The sequence below is a fragment of the Impatiens glandulifera genome, chromosome 8 (assembly GCF_907164915.1).
Source record: "Impatiens glandulifera chromosome 8, dImpGla2.1, whole genome shotgun sequence".
Classification (NCBI taxonomy): domain Eukaryota; kingdom Viridiplantae; phylum Streptophyta; class Magnoliopsida; order Ericales; family Balsaminaceae; genus Impatiens; species Impatiens glandulifera.
In genome coordinates, this window is record NC_061869.1 from 43,319,190 (window position 1) to 43,335,819 (window position 16,630).

Sequence of the window (16,630 nt, forward strand, 5' to 3'; positions counted from 1 at the left end):
TATTGTTAATATTAAAAGAATAAGATTAAAAAATATTAAAAATAATTAAACTTTAATTAAAAATAATAAAAGCTTAATAATTAAACTTTAATTAAAAATTAATAAAAAGAATTAATGTTAATATATTGAATATAATTTTATAATTATTCATGAAAATGTGTTTATTCATGTTGAAATAATTTATTATCTTAATATAATGTGAATGACAATATTGAATTATTTATTTTATTTAATATTATTAAGTGTTATTACTTTTTCGTGAATGAAATTACTTTTTCATGATGTGACAAAGTGACTACACACTGTTCGGATTTGATATTTCATCACGGGAAATTTACTTTTTCTGAATCAATAGATCTGAATAATTTATGAAGAAAACAGATTTTCTTTTTGCTATAAATGTAGGGATTACATGAACAATCTTCGTCGGCAGCATGAAATATCTATTGAGCGTTTATGTTGATAGCGTGTGTTTTTTTCATATAGTTTGTTGGGATGTATCATTTGGGAGATTCTCTGTGATGGAAAACTTGTACAATCAAGATCAACTGGTGGAAAACATCTTCAGTGTACACGAATGCTTCGTAACTCAAGTAGAAACTACCGATCAAATGAAGATCATTCGTGTACACTGCTGTGGTTGTTTACCTGGGATGTACCATTTGGGAGATTCCCTGGGATGGAAAACATCTCAAGAGATAACTCAACAGGTGTATGACCCCAGTTATGCGTGAGAGATCCGTTGTGGTTGCTTCAATGGAGATGCCTTGAAGCTGGAGATGCAGCTTAATATTGTTAAAATGTACAAATGTTTATGAAACGGGGAAATGTTTATGAAACTTGTAATGAAAATTTGTACGTCGAATTATAATAATTATTTGTTATTTATATTTTCATGCAAATGTCATTAAACATTAATAAAATAACGAATTTGTTAAAAATAATAAAGTATTATCATATCTACTCTTCTGGCTAAGTATACGTTGCCCATAAGTCATATCATTGCCATAATTTTAAATGTAAGTTTTGGTCTGATTCGATGTGTAATGATTATAAATAAAAATTAAATGTGAGTAACGGATAGAAATTGAAAAATTGTTTGTAGCGAAGATTTATTCGCGGCGTGTATTTTCCTCCCCCTTTCATTCATCATTTTGGTCTTCACATACAAGCGTTGGTGTACTTACATCAGTTGTAAAGGGTATTCTCATGTAGGGGTTGTGTGTTTCACATGTAAGTCAACCTAGAATTCATTCAAGCGAATATTTATTCGCTTCAAATTAGTTCTGCACACGAATATATGTTCGCTTCTTTTCAAATATAATTAGATGAAGTCATGTGCTTGAAAATTGAAAAAAAAACATAATTTGCAACTTCATTAAAATACAATATTTATTAATTTTTTTGATGTGACAACAATACTGCACACTGTTCCGATTTGATATGTCATTACAGGCTACATACAGTAATCCATAGATATGAAATGATTTCTTTATAGGGTTTTATACGAAAACACACTTCTTTTCTTTTTTGAATGATGAAAGATATTTTCAATACATTTCCGTTGAATGTGGTCGACCTGAAATATGAAGATCAAGCGAATATTATGTCGTTTCGTAACAATGTTTTGTTTAATATAGAAACTTACAGGCGAATGATTCTTCGTTTTCCAATTCATTACAGTATGACATGAAAGTGTCAACAATAATATGTAACTTCAAAGATTGGATGCGACATCATCTTCGTTTTTAAGGGTTTTACAGGCGAAGAAATGTCCGTTCGATTTATTGAATAGATATTGTGTAAGGAAGCGAGCAACCAATCGATTGATCAATCGAAGGGGTTTACATGAACAGATCAGTTGTTTTACATTATACTTTGAATTGATCATGACATCCAAATTGCAATCAAAGAATGAATCAAAGCTAACGACAATGAGTCGATTTATATCACTACAGAATAAACGAACTACATAATGTAAAATATAACTTCAGACTATAATCAAACATAACTTCATAATATTGATGAATACACAAAAACATTCCATAATCCGTTTACATAAGTACTGCACAGATTAACCAAAAATATAGATGTTCAACAATACAAATGAAGCTCTAGTCTGATTCATGAGAGGATGACTCGTCTATCGGTCCTGTCAGCGACACGACCTCATGTTCGATGACGGGTGGAATGTATAGCTGAATGGCTTCGTTCACAGCATTGATCCATCGGTTGGGGATGAAAACCGTCAAAGAATTTTCAATTATTGATGCGTACTCTAAGTAAAGATGTTGAGGAGTAAACATGAAGTCCTCCGGAGGATTGTCTCCATTTGAAGGTAGGGGATTCCGTAGGCCAAATTGTCTGTATATGACACTTGTGCAGTAGGAGGTAGTTCCCTGAAGGCCCAACAAAATGATGAATGGAGAACCCCTCATCTCGTACATCATTTCAGTAAACAGATACCACGGAACAATGAACCTAATTGGGTGAATATCCGAAATAAAATTCGGAGGCACGAGTCCATTTACCCTTTGCACTTGTAGATTGGCAAAGGAAGTGTAGGGAATTGAAGGACGGGGCAACCAATGCAACTTGTCTAACAACCAGAGGTATAGAACCAAAGGTGATCCACGGCGAGAATAGTTGTTTTCCTCGGGAACAAATTCGTTAAGACCAAGTAATGTCTCAGCAAGTACCAGGCTAGCCAGGTTTGGGGCGTTTCCCATCAGTGTAGGAACTACCCGCAGGAGCCTTTCCGAAGGCCGGCGTCCTGCAGCCGGACATAAAAAAAAATGAGCCAGAACCACAAGCATGATCAGTTTGCTTTGTGTGTGGTTGATGGTCCTCTCAGCTCCCTGGACACGCCAAATGTACTCGTCTATGTTTGTCATATTCAGAAATCCATGTTGGAGGGTAAACAAGAGAGAATCAAACATTGTACATCCATAGAAGCTGTCGCAAATGTGGACGGCCATATGAGGATCTTGATGGACAGGCAAGATCATGAGTGCATTTGTACCACACCTAAGGATTGAAGCAAAGTCCTCTAGCGTCGGGCATATGTGCATTTCTCCAATAACAAAAGAACGAGAGTCCGTATCCCATCTGCTTTGCATGTGGGCCATCAGTCCGTCGTTAACGTTTATTCGTAATAGAGGAAGAATCTCATCTACATGATAGACACTAAAAGGGACAGGGTCATCGTTGATCAGACTTAAGTATCGCTCCAGTTGTTGCTGCGATAAAACCAGCATGTCTGGGTCCATCTCTACATCCATCTTATGAGTTTTACGCTTAATGACTGAAGGAAAGACAACGGTAGATAGAGATTCGGGAAGGAGTGAGAGTGTAATGTGAGAGTGAGAGTGAGAGTGAGGGTATGAGAGTGATGATCTTGATACAGCAGTAGTTGAAGTTAATAAATGAGTTTTCATTCTTGAATTGACATCAATACATACCACAGGTAGGTGCATTACATGTTGCGAGGATATCTTCGTTTATGAATTGGCAAACATATAGTGAAGAAGATATCTTCGTCTCGGATATTAAAAATATGGATTGCACCAAAAATTAACATAAGAAGATATCTTCGTTTATGATTTACAAAATGTATAGTTGCGAGGATATCTTCGTTTATGAATTTAAAAACATATAGTGAAGAAGATATCTTCGTCTCGGATTTCCAAAATATGGATTTCACCAAAAATTAACATAAGAAGATATCTTCGTTTATGAATTTCAAAATTTTCAGTGAAGAAGATATTACGGTTGCAAGTTTTTCAGTTTCATGATGTTGACAATATATCTTCGTTTAAGAATATTAAAACACACAGTTAAGAAAATATCCTCGTTTATGATTTTAAAAAAATCGGTACAAGAAGACACATCAAACATCAATACATTATAACTCCATACATTAACATCTGAATTGCAGTCCATACATTAAGATCTGAATTGCATTATAAGTTATAATTCACTATCAAACATCCATACATTAAAAAATGTGAATTGACCTGTGTAAACATAAGAATTACTGTACAAGTATAATTCCGTATAAGACATACAAATCCCTAATATCTTGATCTAATTGCAGTCTTTAACTTGAACCTATTGACATTGTGCTCAGACATAAGAATTCTGTATAAATATTTAATCCTCAACGTACTCAAAGCTTCTTCGGCCTTCAAAAGAACAAGAGAAAGTATAAGAACATCTAAAATTGTTCAATGTCATCTACTAAAAATTAGATATGGTATAACACTTACATTATTTTCGTTGATGTCAATAGACCAATTCTTCGCCGTTCCTCTATATGTTTCCATATGTCTCATTAAGTATACACCACAGTCTGTCTTGTTTGTTCTGTCTTGCCAGTCCAGCTTTGGGGCCGTTATCCTGTATTTTTTAACCTTGGCAGCCATTCTGTCCATGCCTTGACTTAACAAGAATTTCACAAAACAATCGAGTTGTTTACTCAAAGTGACATACTTGTCCAAAATTTTCATTCCATGAGGACGGCCGGAGTTGTCTAGTACAACGATTTTGGAGTCCTTAATATTCACACAAACAAGGAAGAAATGTCGGAAAACGACAACGGGTAGGAATATCTGCAAAAAGAACACAAACATTTAATACATTATTGTATATTATTTACTTGGAATTGAGGGATATGTACAGACCACGTCAGCGAAGATGAGGTCTTCTTTTGTGACTTGGTAGTTTCTCATGTCTTCTTCAATGGATTGGGAAAAAACGTGGCATCATGCTGCATATTAACCTGCAAAATAAGGGCAGAGCATCAAAGTCATGAACATCAAACAATACATAGCAAAAAAAAAGAGATGCACTTACATGTGAACATGATGAGAAACAAATTATTCTTGGTTCATGCCTTGGCAACCTACGGCATTTGAAGTGCACAATTATGGACCAAGCGTCAATCACTTCGCTCGAAATTTCGCGACCCATTTTCATTGAACGAAGTAATTCACGGGTGATATTACCAGGTGCACCTTCGTACAGAACGTCACTGCAAAATACATTCATTTAGAAGACCATAACTAAATAATTTCATTTTTAAAATTTCTAAAACAATGCGAAATAACTTACGATCCAGGCAGGTCTTCATCAAACACAAAATAGGCTAATCTCTGTTCCTTGTTGGTTATTTTGTGGTCCAACATATCAGCCACCTGTTGCATGTAAGGGGATCGAAGGTGCACAGGAATTTTTGAGATCTTCCTCTTAGGATATTCTTTAATGTTGATGCGCCCCCCCCCCCCCCATCACCTTCATCTTCATCTTCAGAAGATTCAACCGCCTTAGAAGCCTCAACCTGTTGCTTGCCTTCACCCTGATCAGTTGGTGCAACAGACTGAGCTTGGGGTTCCTCAACATTTTCCTTCCCTGCACCCTGATCATTCGGTTCTAAATGATGAGATTTGGGTTCCTCAACCTGTTGCTTGCCTTCACCCTGATCATCGTCTTCAAGAGTGGGTGTCTGCACTGGGGGTACCTCATCCGGTTCCTTGACTTCGCCATCATGATCAGTTGGTTCAACACGGGGTGAGGCATCTTTGTTGGGAAGAACTGTATCCTCAGGTTCGTCCGGTTGAAAAGGGGGTGACTTGGCTTGAATGGGCTGAACTGCAGCCTGTACATCTTCCAGTTCAACAAGGAGTGATTCATCGTCAATGTCCACACCTACATCCTCAAAATCTTTCGGTTGAACAGGGAGTGACTGATCTTCAGTGTGCAGAACTGCATCATCGAGATCATTCGGTTCCACGTGATCCGAACGATTTTCATCAGGGGGCATAACTGCATCCTCAGGTTCGTCCGGTTGAAAAGGGGGTGACTTGGCTTGAATGGGCTGAAATGCAGCCTGTACAACTTCCTGTTCAACAAGGAGTGATTCATCGTCAATGTCATGACCTACATCCTCAACATCTTTCGTTTGAACAGGGAGTGACTGATCTTCATTGTGCAGAACTGCATCATCGAGATCATTCGGTTCCACCTGATCTGAACGATTTTCTTGATGGGGCATAACTGCATCCTCTAAATCATTCTGTTCAACCCGTGTTGTTGGATTGTCTGCATGGTCCTCCAATGCAGTCTCACATGTGTAATCAACCCGGGGACTAATGACTTTCAAGCCCGCACACGGTAAAGTGTCCACAAGTGCCTCCCTTGTAGGATCTTCCACACCTACATGAACCGGACCATCGAACACCACCTTCAAGTGTTTCATGAACCCTTCAGACTCTCTGAGGTTCAGGAAACCGGCCTCAAAAAAGGGCTTCGGATCGATGTTGCGTTTCTCCAACTCCCCGGATAGGTAATTCAGCTGTTGGGCTGTATCTTTAAAAGTTTGCAGGATTTTGGAGGTCAACAACTGTACATTATGAAAAACAGACTTCATTAATCTTGAAAACAGGATAATAATGAACAATGGGAGTCAATTTATTGTTTCCACATACCTCATTATCGTCTTCTTTTACTTCAACCGAGTCAACTGGATTCTCGGGTTGTCCAACTGCTAGGCGCGCCCTTGCCCTGCCCAGCCCAAAACCACCGGCACGACCTTCTAAGTTGGTAAACTCTAAAACGCTGACGTCATCCCAACAGGAGATAATTGGAAATTTTCTCTCGTAGGGGATACGTTCACCTTCCACAAAAACACCATCTAGGTAGCAAATCTGGAGTAAAGGAGTGGGAAACATGTTAGAAAATATTACATATCTATAAATCATATATAAGAGAGGCAACAATACTTACCGATAAAAGGGTTATAGGTCCATCGAAATATGGATTTTTATCTTTACTTGCTTTTTCTTGCCAACTTCTTACACTGTCAACCAATCGTTGTAGTGTAAAGTGGCACCAGTTCAGTTCCTTTATGTTATCAACCTCCATTAAGGATTTGAGAATTTTGAACCTGAAATGAAAAAAATACATTTGTCAGTATTCAAAGATACAATTAGATATATAATAGGTTTGAATACATGTTTACCTGGCTCGTGAATTTTGAACAGGACATAAAAAACTAGAGACAACAAAGACAACGAAGTCTATTTTGAAATCGTTGTCTGCACTTGTGTTACTTAATATCTTGGGGATCATAGAAAGTGTTTCGGGAGCTTTTGAGTCGTCCCCGGTCCATCTGGTCTTCCAATCCCTCAAGAAATTAAAATAATCAGGGTCCTTAGTCTTGTCCAACCCAACGGACTCGACTACGTTCATTGCCCCTCTAGGGAGGTTCATCACGAGCTGTACGAGATCTTCATCGATACGGATCTCATCACCGTTGGCCAATACCAGAGAACTCTTATCCGGGTCAAAACATTGGACTACGTGTCTGGAAAAATGAGCCAGGCACTTGGAGACGCCCATTGTAAGAAGAGAACCAAACCCGATTTCCTTCACGGCTTCCCTCTGTTCTACGCTCAATTGAGGAATGAGTTGAGCGAGGCCATGAGGTGATGATCTGGTTAGAAATGTCAGTTTACGTTTCTTGCGGGTTTTGGTTTTTTGGGGAGATGGGGGAAACTCTTCATCGAATGGGGTAGTAGACGGAGAAATATTAGTGGTTTCTGGGGGTGGTTCTGGTAACTCTTCATCGACTGTTGGAGTGGAGGTAGGAATAACATTTGGTTTTTTTTAGGGGGAAAAGGTGGTGGTAAAATCTCATCAGTACCTGCAGCAACATCAGTAGCTTCGACAGCAACTGTGGAAACTGATTCAGCAGTCATCGACGACTTAGTATTCGTCTTCGGATTTCTCTTCCTCTTCCTTTCATAGGTCCTCGAAGTCATTAATTTTGGTGGGATAGCATAAATCAGTATTATACGAAATAAATTTAATAAACATGTGTAAAATTAGTATAAACACAATAAGATGAACATACCTCTCTGGTTTAGTGCTGGGATTGACGTTGGATGCCGGAGTGGGTGCAGTTTCGTTTTCGGTTATGCTCCTACAAACTTGCAAGACGACCTCTCGGGAGTCGATGGGATGATCCACTTCCATGTTGTTGCCTTGGTTACCCGACATGTTCAGAAGAAATCCTTGTAGTATAAACGAAATATCTAGGGTTTCGACGTTCAGTGTTTGGATTATCGCCGGGAGATAGAGAGAGAAGAATATGAACAGTTGCTTATGAAAATGAAATTGAGGGATAGTCGGCTTGTAGCGGGAAATTGAAATTATATCAACTAGTCATAGAAGCGAATAAATATTCGTTCGATATCCTAAATTCATAAAAAAATGATAAAAATAAATGTCAAATAAAAACTATTCATAGAAGCGAAGATTTATTCGTGGAATGTAAATGCACGGGTAAGTGAATTTACATGACAGGCAAGTTGGCTTCTCATGTGAGGGGAGGTTGTTTTACATGAACGTCAGGCTAAAATTATTTGAAAATAAGAAATCTTCGCTTTCAATCGTCTACTCGAAATACAAAATTCAAGCGAATATTTGGTCGTTTACTGATTTTCAATTAAAATTAATTACATTAACATTTATTAATAAACGGAAAAAAAAAAATATAGCCAAGGAATTGAAGCGAAGATTTGTTCGGTTGCTGCATGTCATCTACAATTAATTGAATTAATATTTAATAATCGGAAATAGAAAATCCATGTCAGTTGGGTCTTTACATACACGGGTAAATGTGTTTACATGGTAGGCAAGCGGTCTTCTCATGGGTGGGTAGGGGGGTTTTACATGAGTTTTTAATTAGAATTAATGGAAGCAAATATATCTTCGCTCATGAAGGTCTCCAGCCAAAAAAAATGAAATAAAAAAAAAAGGAAATAAATAGAAAAGTAATTGAGGCGAAGATTTGTTCGGTTGCTGCATGTCATCTTCAATTAATTGAATTAATAATTAATAAATGGAAATGTGAAATCCAGGGCAGGCGGTCTTCTCATGGGTGGGTTGGGGGGTTTACATGAGTTTATAATTAAAAATAATTGAAGCAAATATATCTTCGCTCCTGAGGTTCTCCATGCCCAAAAAATGAAATGAAAAATTAAATAAAATTCCTAGATAATAAATGAATGAATTTATTGAAGCGAATATGATATCGCTGCCTGTGTTATTTAATAAATTAAATTAATATTTAATAAACGTAAATATAATATCCCTGTCAATTCGGTCTTTACATGGAAGTGTAAGTGTATTTTCACGAACGGCAGGCGTTCTTCTCATGGGTGGGTATGCGGGGTTTACATGAGGGTCAGGGCAACGGGCGTGTAGATCAGAGCGAAGATATCTTATCTGGGTATTATCTGAATATTATATTATTTTCTGGCGTTAACGGGCGCTTCCGTTAACGGCGTCTGGTGTGAACCCGGGCCTAAACCCGGATTCCGGATTCTCCCTCCCTCCGTCTCCTGCCCAGATTGATTTATTATTAAATTAATAATGCTGCAATCTGATTGGTCCGCCACAGGGGAACACGGCAATCGGTAGCAGAAGATCTGAACTGCGTGAATTCAGGTCGAGAAGTGACCATCGTTCCCCTGCCCCTTCTGGCCTTTTAGTTCGGAATATTTCCCTCGATGCTAGGTTTCATATATATTCTTTACTCTGATTATGTGTCGCATGATTTTACCTTGCATCTTCATTTACATACTCGTCTTATCTCATGATATTCTTGAATTTCTTCATTGAATGAAAAAATTGTTCTCAATTTCACTAATGTGTTATCAAAAATATTAACCGAGAAAGAAACTGATGGTAATCTATACTAGGAAACGTGTATTTCCATCAAGAACAAGCTCTTGTTGTTCTGTTCATTTGCGCACTTCACATCACTATTTTGTTTTTTCGCGTGCATTCCTATCTCTATTAGCCCATGGATTTTCCATGGTTTGTTCTTTTTAGTGAATATACTGAAAATTGGTGATGGTTATGGTCCTCATAACCCCATTTCTTGATTCTATCCATATTACCTTGTTGTCAAGACTTTCAGTATTTTCATTATATGTGATAAATGATATGTTGCATAGGGGATATATGTTGGTGTTGTATTGTTGGTTACAAGGTTTGTTGTGGAGTTTGTTGTGGAGTGTTCATTTGTAGTTAAACTCTGTTCAACTATTCTCTCATCTTCAAGAGGTTTAGTGCAACCAACCAATTCAGTACAAAATCTATGGTTAATTGGAATAATTTCTCTTGCAGATTCAATCTCATATCATGGTCTGTCCTTCTTGGGAAACTTCATCTTTGAGCGTGTCTTGATTTTTTCCATTGATTAAAGCTTGATAAATGTCACATAATCTACTAGCTTTAGTAAGAGTCTAATCCCTTAAGAGAGGATGCCTTTTCTTTTCATTGAGTAAGAATTAGTTGAACATTTAGCTCTCTTAGCAGGTGTGTCTAAAAACTCCTTTAGCTCAACCTGCATCATTTGTTGTTTTGTCCAAATAGAACAATACTATTTTATTGACTTGTTTCTTCTACTTTTTATTTTGTTGAGAACTTATAATATCCTATCTCAAATTTAAAGCTTTAAGTTTTTCAGGCAAGAAGATCTTAGGATCCCATTTGAACGATTTGGTCCAATTAAGGATATTTACCTACCAAAGGATTATTATACTGGGTATGTCAATTTCATATCGTATAACTTGTTGTTGATAAATTAAGCTCTCAAATGTTACTTTTGCTCCTGGTCTTTAACTAAACTAAACCCTTTACATTTTCTTCCATCCTAATTCCATTCTCCACTTGTTGGAATTATAATTTTAGTATTTTTTTCAAACATGTGATTTGAATGATGTCCAATTCTAAGAAAAATAAAATGGAGTTGGATTTGTGACTTTGGATTTGTGAAGTTCAAATATGGTGATGACGAAGTTGCAGCCAAGGAACATCTGAATTGTACCGTCATCGGTGGACGAGATATACAAATTGTTTTTGCCGAAAAGAACTGGAAGACTCCTCAAGAAATGCGTAGGGTCACGCGCCCAAGGTAAAACTTTGCTTGTCCTGATTATTTATTCAGATTATCTATTGGGGGAAGAAATGCTTATTCTCGAGTTGCTTGAGATTCAATTGTTTTTGTTAAATACTTGTTCACAATGGAAGGGAAAGGAAAAAACTCGGGAGAAGGAGTCCAGAGAGGTCCTCCAGGCATCGTAACCGTTGTTAGTTCTTTCTCAATGCATTTTATTTGAATCAGATTATTTCCTATTTTAACTATCATTGGAGGAGTAATAACTCAAAAATGTGGCTATCGGGTTCACTTATCCTCTTGCTCATGGTGTCTAGATGCCAAATAGTGAAGAAGATATAGTCTTCATAAGTGTGAGTTGAATGCTTATCATTTCCATGAGTCTTAATTATTTGTCATTTATTGATCACGAATAAAATTTGTACCTTCATTAGATTCTTGATCTTGGGAAACTTATTAGGATGAAGAAACTTACTTCCAAGGAGTTCACATAATTTTTTTGAGGAGATTAAAGTAGTAAACAATGAACATATTTATGTAGTCTTTTAGTATGTTTGTGTGCCTATGCTAAAGATGATCGTAACAAATTTATAGGTACAATCCAGTTCTTCAAGTTGTGGTGACTTTTACAGAAGAATTGGCGTACTAGAAAGCAAAAAAGCTAATGAGCTACTCTCCAAAGAAGTGGATTTGGGTAAAACCTCATCTCTTTTAGGCACAATTAGGATTTGAATAACATAAATTTCAATATCATAAATTGCAAAAAAAATAGTGATGAGAAGTGTTATTTATGAGTTCTCTACTTAGTTAGAATATAAGACATTCATTTTTTTTACAGGGTTATATAATTGGCTTGCATAATTTTGTTGTTCACAAGTTCCTCTAATGCATATATAATTGGCTTGCATAATTTTGTTGTTCACAATTTCCTCTAATGCATATTGATGGAAGTGAGGAGAGTTGGAGTAAATGAGTTGTAGATGATTACTAAAATGGGAGTAGAGCTCTAATGCATATGGATGAGAAGTGATGAGAGTTGAATATTAAAATGTGAGTAGAGGCTAACTTTCACTTTTGCGTATTGATAGAAACAATTGAGTTACACATTTTGTTTAGTTTATAAGTGAACGATTTTTTTGTTAGTAAATTTGTATTTACTACTTTTAAATTAGTTTTTTTAATTATTATTAAATATAGTTGATAATTAAGAAAATATGTAATGTAATATGATAAATAATTAGGAAAATAAATTTTTAAAGAAATATATTACTTTCCGATAAACATTTCTATGAAATTATCACGATTTTGTTTAAGAATATTCCTATGAAATTAGCACTAATTTTTCGACGGATATTCTTACGAAAATTAACTCGAACTTTCCGACGGATATTCCTACGGAATTATCACGATATTTTCGACAAATTTTCCTACGGAAAGTTTCCAATGAAATAAAAATCGCCACAAAAATTTCTGACAAATTATGTATTCGTCGGAAGATTTACAGACGAGTGATATACCGACGTTTATTATAAAAATAAAAATATGTCACTAATTATGAATTCGTCAGAAATTATGTAGGAAATATACGTCACAAATGACTCATTCTTTTGTAGTGATCTATATCTATATATCTATCTATATATCTATCTATATATAATATTATATATATATATATAGATATATATATAGATATATCTATATATCGATCTATATATATATATATCTATATATATATATATCTATATATATATATCTATATATATATATCTATATATATATATATCTATATATATATATATCTATATATATATATCTATATATATATATCTATATATATATATCTATATATATATATAGATATATATCTATATATATATAGATATAGTATATATATATATATATAGTATAAATATATATAGATATCTATATAGATATATATAGTATATATCTATATAGATATCTATATAGATATATATATAGATATATATATATATATAGATATATATATATATAGATATATATATATATATATAGATATATATATATATAGATATATCTATATAGATATATCTATATATATATAGATATAGATATAGATATAGATATATATAGATATATCTATATATATATCTATATATATATATATCTATATTTATATATATATATTTCACACCTAATTTAATTAAATTAGGATGGTTTTAATACTAATTATTAGATTTATCTAAATTAAACTCTAATAATATTTGTGAGAAATTAAAATTATAATGAATTGAAGCATAGCTGATAAGAAGAAATTAATCATGCACTTAAGCGTGAATAGTAGCATGTTTGTTTGATGGTCCCACTTTGGAAAAATTGTAGGTCCTTTGGTTGCCTATTTTAGCCATCAACATGGTTAGCTCCTTTTTGTATAACAATTGATATTGATAGAATCTGTATACTTGATATTTGTGGGTATTCGATTATCATGTTCGGGTATTTTAAATTAGATTTGAGTTCGGAATCGGGATAGGTAATGGATAAAGTATCCGATCGGGTTCGGAGTTAGGTCAGGGAGTAAGCTAAATTCAAATCAAAATCTCGATACTGACTATATTAATATTAACTTAGCATGAGAGGAAGATGACCGGTATTATTTGCTTTGTTCGCCATTTTTACATCCTCAGACTCCATAGAATGAGTCATGTTTAATAATTTATTATAATTGGTGAACTTTGTTCTCTGCCAAAAACCCATCACCACATTTCGGTTGAGTCCAATTTTTTACTAAAATATTTGTCCCGTTGGGTTTAGTTTCTACCCATCTTTAAGAATCAGATCGGTTATAAGGGTGATTCAAATGTATATTTTGTTTGAAAGAGAGATTGACAGTTTTGATCCTTAAAAATAAAAATAAAAATCTATAAATATTTTAAACAATGTAAACATAATATTTGAAAATATTACTCAATAAATAGAAAACGTATTGGTGTTCGCCATAATTGATAGTTGTTTGAGAAATAAAAAATATATAATTATTTGTTTGATTAGGGCTATATTTTTATTTTAAATTATTTAATGATAAAATAAATCATTTGAATTTTTAATTTATAAATTATAATACTTTTATTTAAAATTTAAATTTATAATAATAAATAATATATTTTAGTATTTTACTCGAATGAGTTTATAATTTAAGTTTGACTCATCTATTTATCTATAAGCTATGCTTAACTCGAAAAACTTAAAATAAAATTCAATTTTCAAAATCAAACTTCAGCTTAAGATGACAATCGAGCTTAAATAAGTTTCATAACAACAATTATGAAAAGAATTTTCCACTTCCGACCCGAAAAAGATAGTTGAGTAACTTGTCAAAAAAAAGTAATATTAAAATATTAAGAGATAAAAGAGAGAAGAATGAAGGTGAAATAGTGAGATAAATTATGAAAATGAAATAATGAAAAAGAAAAAAAAATGCGCTACTAAAAATATTTTATATTATAACAATAATATAATATATTATAATAATGATGATAGATTAGAAAATTAGGGTTTTTATTTTAATTTTTTTTTTGACAATATGGTATAATTATGTAAACCTTTCATATGAATTTTGAAAAGAGAGTAAAGAGAAAAATATTTATTTTAATTAATATTAATATTAAAATAAAATTATATTATATATTATAAGGCTCGAAAAAAATTGATTTGTCATCGAGTAAGTATTATATCGGTTCGGCTCAGATATTCAACCAGTCGGTTCGAATTCGGTCAAATTTAATCTCAAATCGAGTTTTGACTGAGCGGTTCATAAGCAGTTTAGTTCATATGCAAACAATACTCATTTTAAATTTAAGGTTTTTAGGTGAGAATCGAACACGTGACTTTTGATATATTATAAAATCATTCTTGTTATTTAAAAAAAAATATTATAAGATCTAGAAAATAATTTAAACAATGATATATATGTATGAAATTTTATGTTATTAAAAAAATGTTTTAAAGGATGAATTTAGACTTTGACCAACATTTTTTTTTTAATAATTTGATGATCAAAGATCGGTACTAAAGAAAAGGTTATGCTGACAGGGCTGTGGTGTCTCAACTGAGGCGGGTAAGAGAAATGGGACTAAAAAATTGATTATGCTTGAAAAATAATCAGAGAACATTTAATAAATAAATAAATAAATCCAACAGATAAACATCATTCACAATGTTATCTGTTATGGTAATCACTTCAAATGTTAGGTTCCGGAGCGGTTGATGTGGATCTGATTGTTTATTTGACGGAACATCGAATCAATTAATTTGTTATTTTTTATATTCTTTTGATTTTTAGTCTATATATTATTTAAATAAAAATATTTTATTGAGAAGGAAAAAAAAAATCATATTATTAATTATAATTTTGGTTAAATAATAATAAAAAAATTTATTCTTATGTTTAATGCCTAATTTCCCTATGGAAACTTTTTCTTATTGACATCTGGATAGCCATTCAGTTGAAAAATCTACACAGGAACATTTTATTTATATCATATTTTTGAAGTATAATAATTGTCTTCTTTTTAAAAAAAAAATAAATTGAGAACTAGCTAGTAATATTGTTTCCTAGACTTGATCATGTTTTTTTTCTTAAAAAAAACATTTTTTAATATATTTTTGTTTTTAAGATTAAAATTTAATATAAATAAAGTAAATAAAATAAAATATATGATAATATTTTAGTTGATAAAATAAATAATTAATGGCTATAATTTTAATAATTTAATTAATATCACATGTGTTCCAAAATTTGTTTATTCTCTGTTCCTTTTAAATTTTTTTATATTTTGTTTTAATTTCTCTCCATCTTATCACTATTATTTTAATTATTAAAATCATTTAATTAATCAATCAAATGTCTTACTTTATTTTTATGGAATTAATACTCTAAATAGAAAATAATATGCTAATATTTTATCTTACCATAAATTCAAATTAAAGAACTCATCAATTTTTTATTTCAGATTTGATATTTTTAAATAAAGTCCAAGAAAAAAACATATATTATAAGTTAACATCAGAAAAGATCACCAACAAACAATCATTACATAATATAACATAAAAGTTATCGTTAACGAGGTCGGAGATCATTAAAGAAGGTCAATGAGTTCACCGACCGCATCCACCGATTTTCATTTGTATCGTCATAATAATAGTGTTGTGGAGTAAAAAAATCGGTCGACCGTGATCACTAAACATCCTACGGATCCTTCAAACCAAATAGTCCACATAAAATAATCAGGATAAGGACACACCGACTCAATCAGACAGAGATCGCGGTTTCTATCCAAACATCACAACAAGCGACGATTGACTAAGGCATCACTCATTGACTTTTAATTATGTTCCAAAGTAGGTTCCAAATCACAATCACTCTTTTACAATACAAAAGCAAGTGATATGTTGGTTTTACCTCTTCACAACATATTCTATAATGATTAACTATAATCTTTTTTTTTCATTCATCTATTATCCATTAAAATCCTTCTATTCATGACACTCTATCAAAAAAAAACGTGATTTTTGAAAAATTTATAATCCCACAATTTTCTTCCTAAAAAGTCATATGTAATAATGTGTAACAATTACTAACCTTATAATTTTAACTTATTTACTAAAATTTTAAATGTGCTTGAT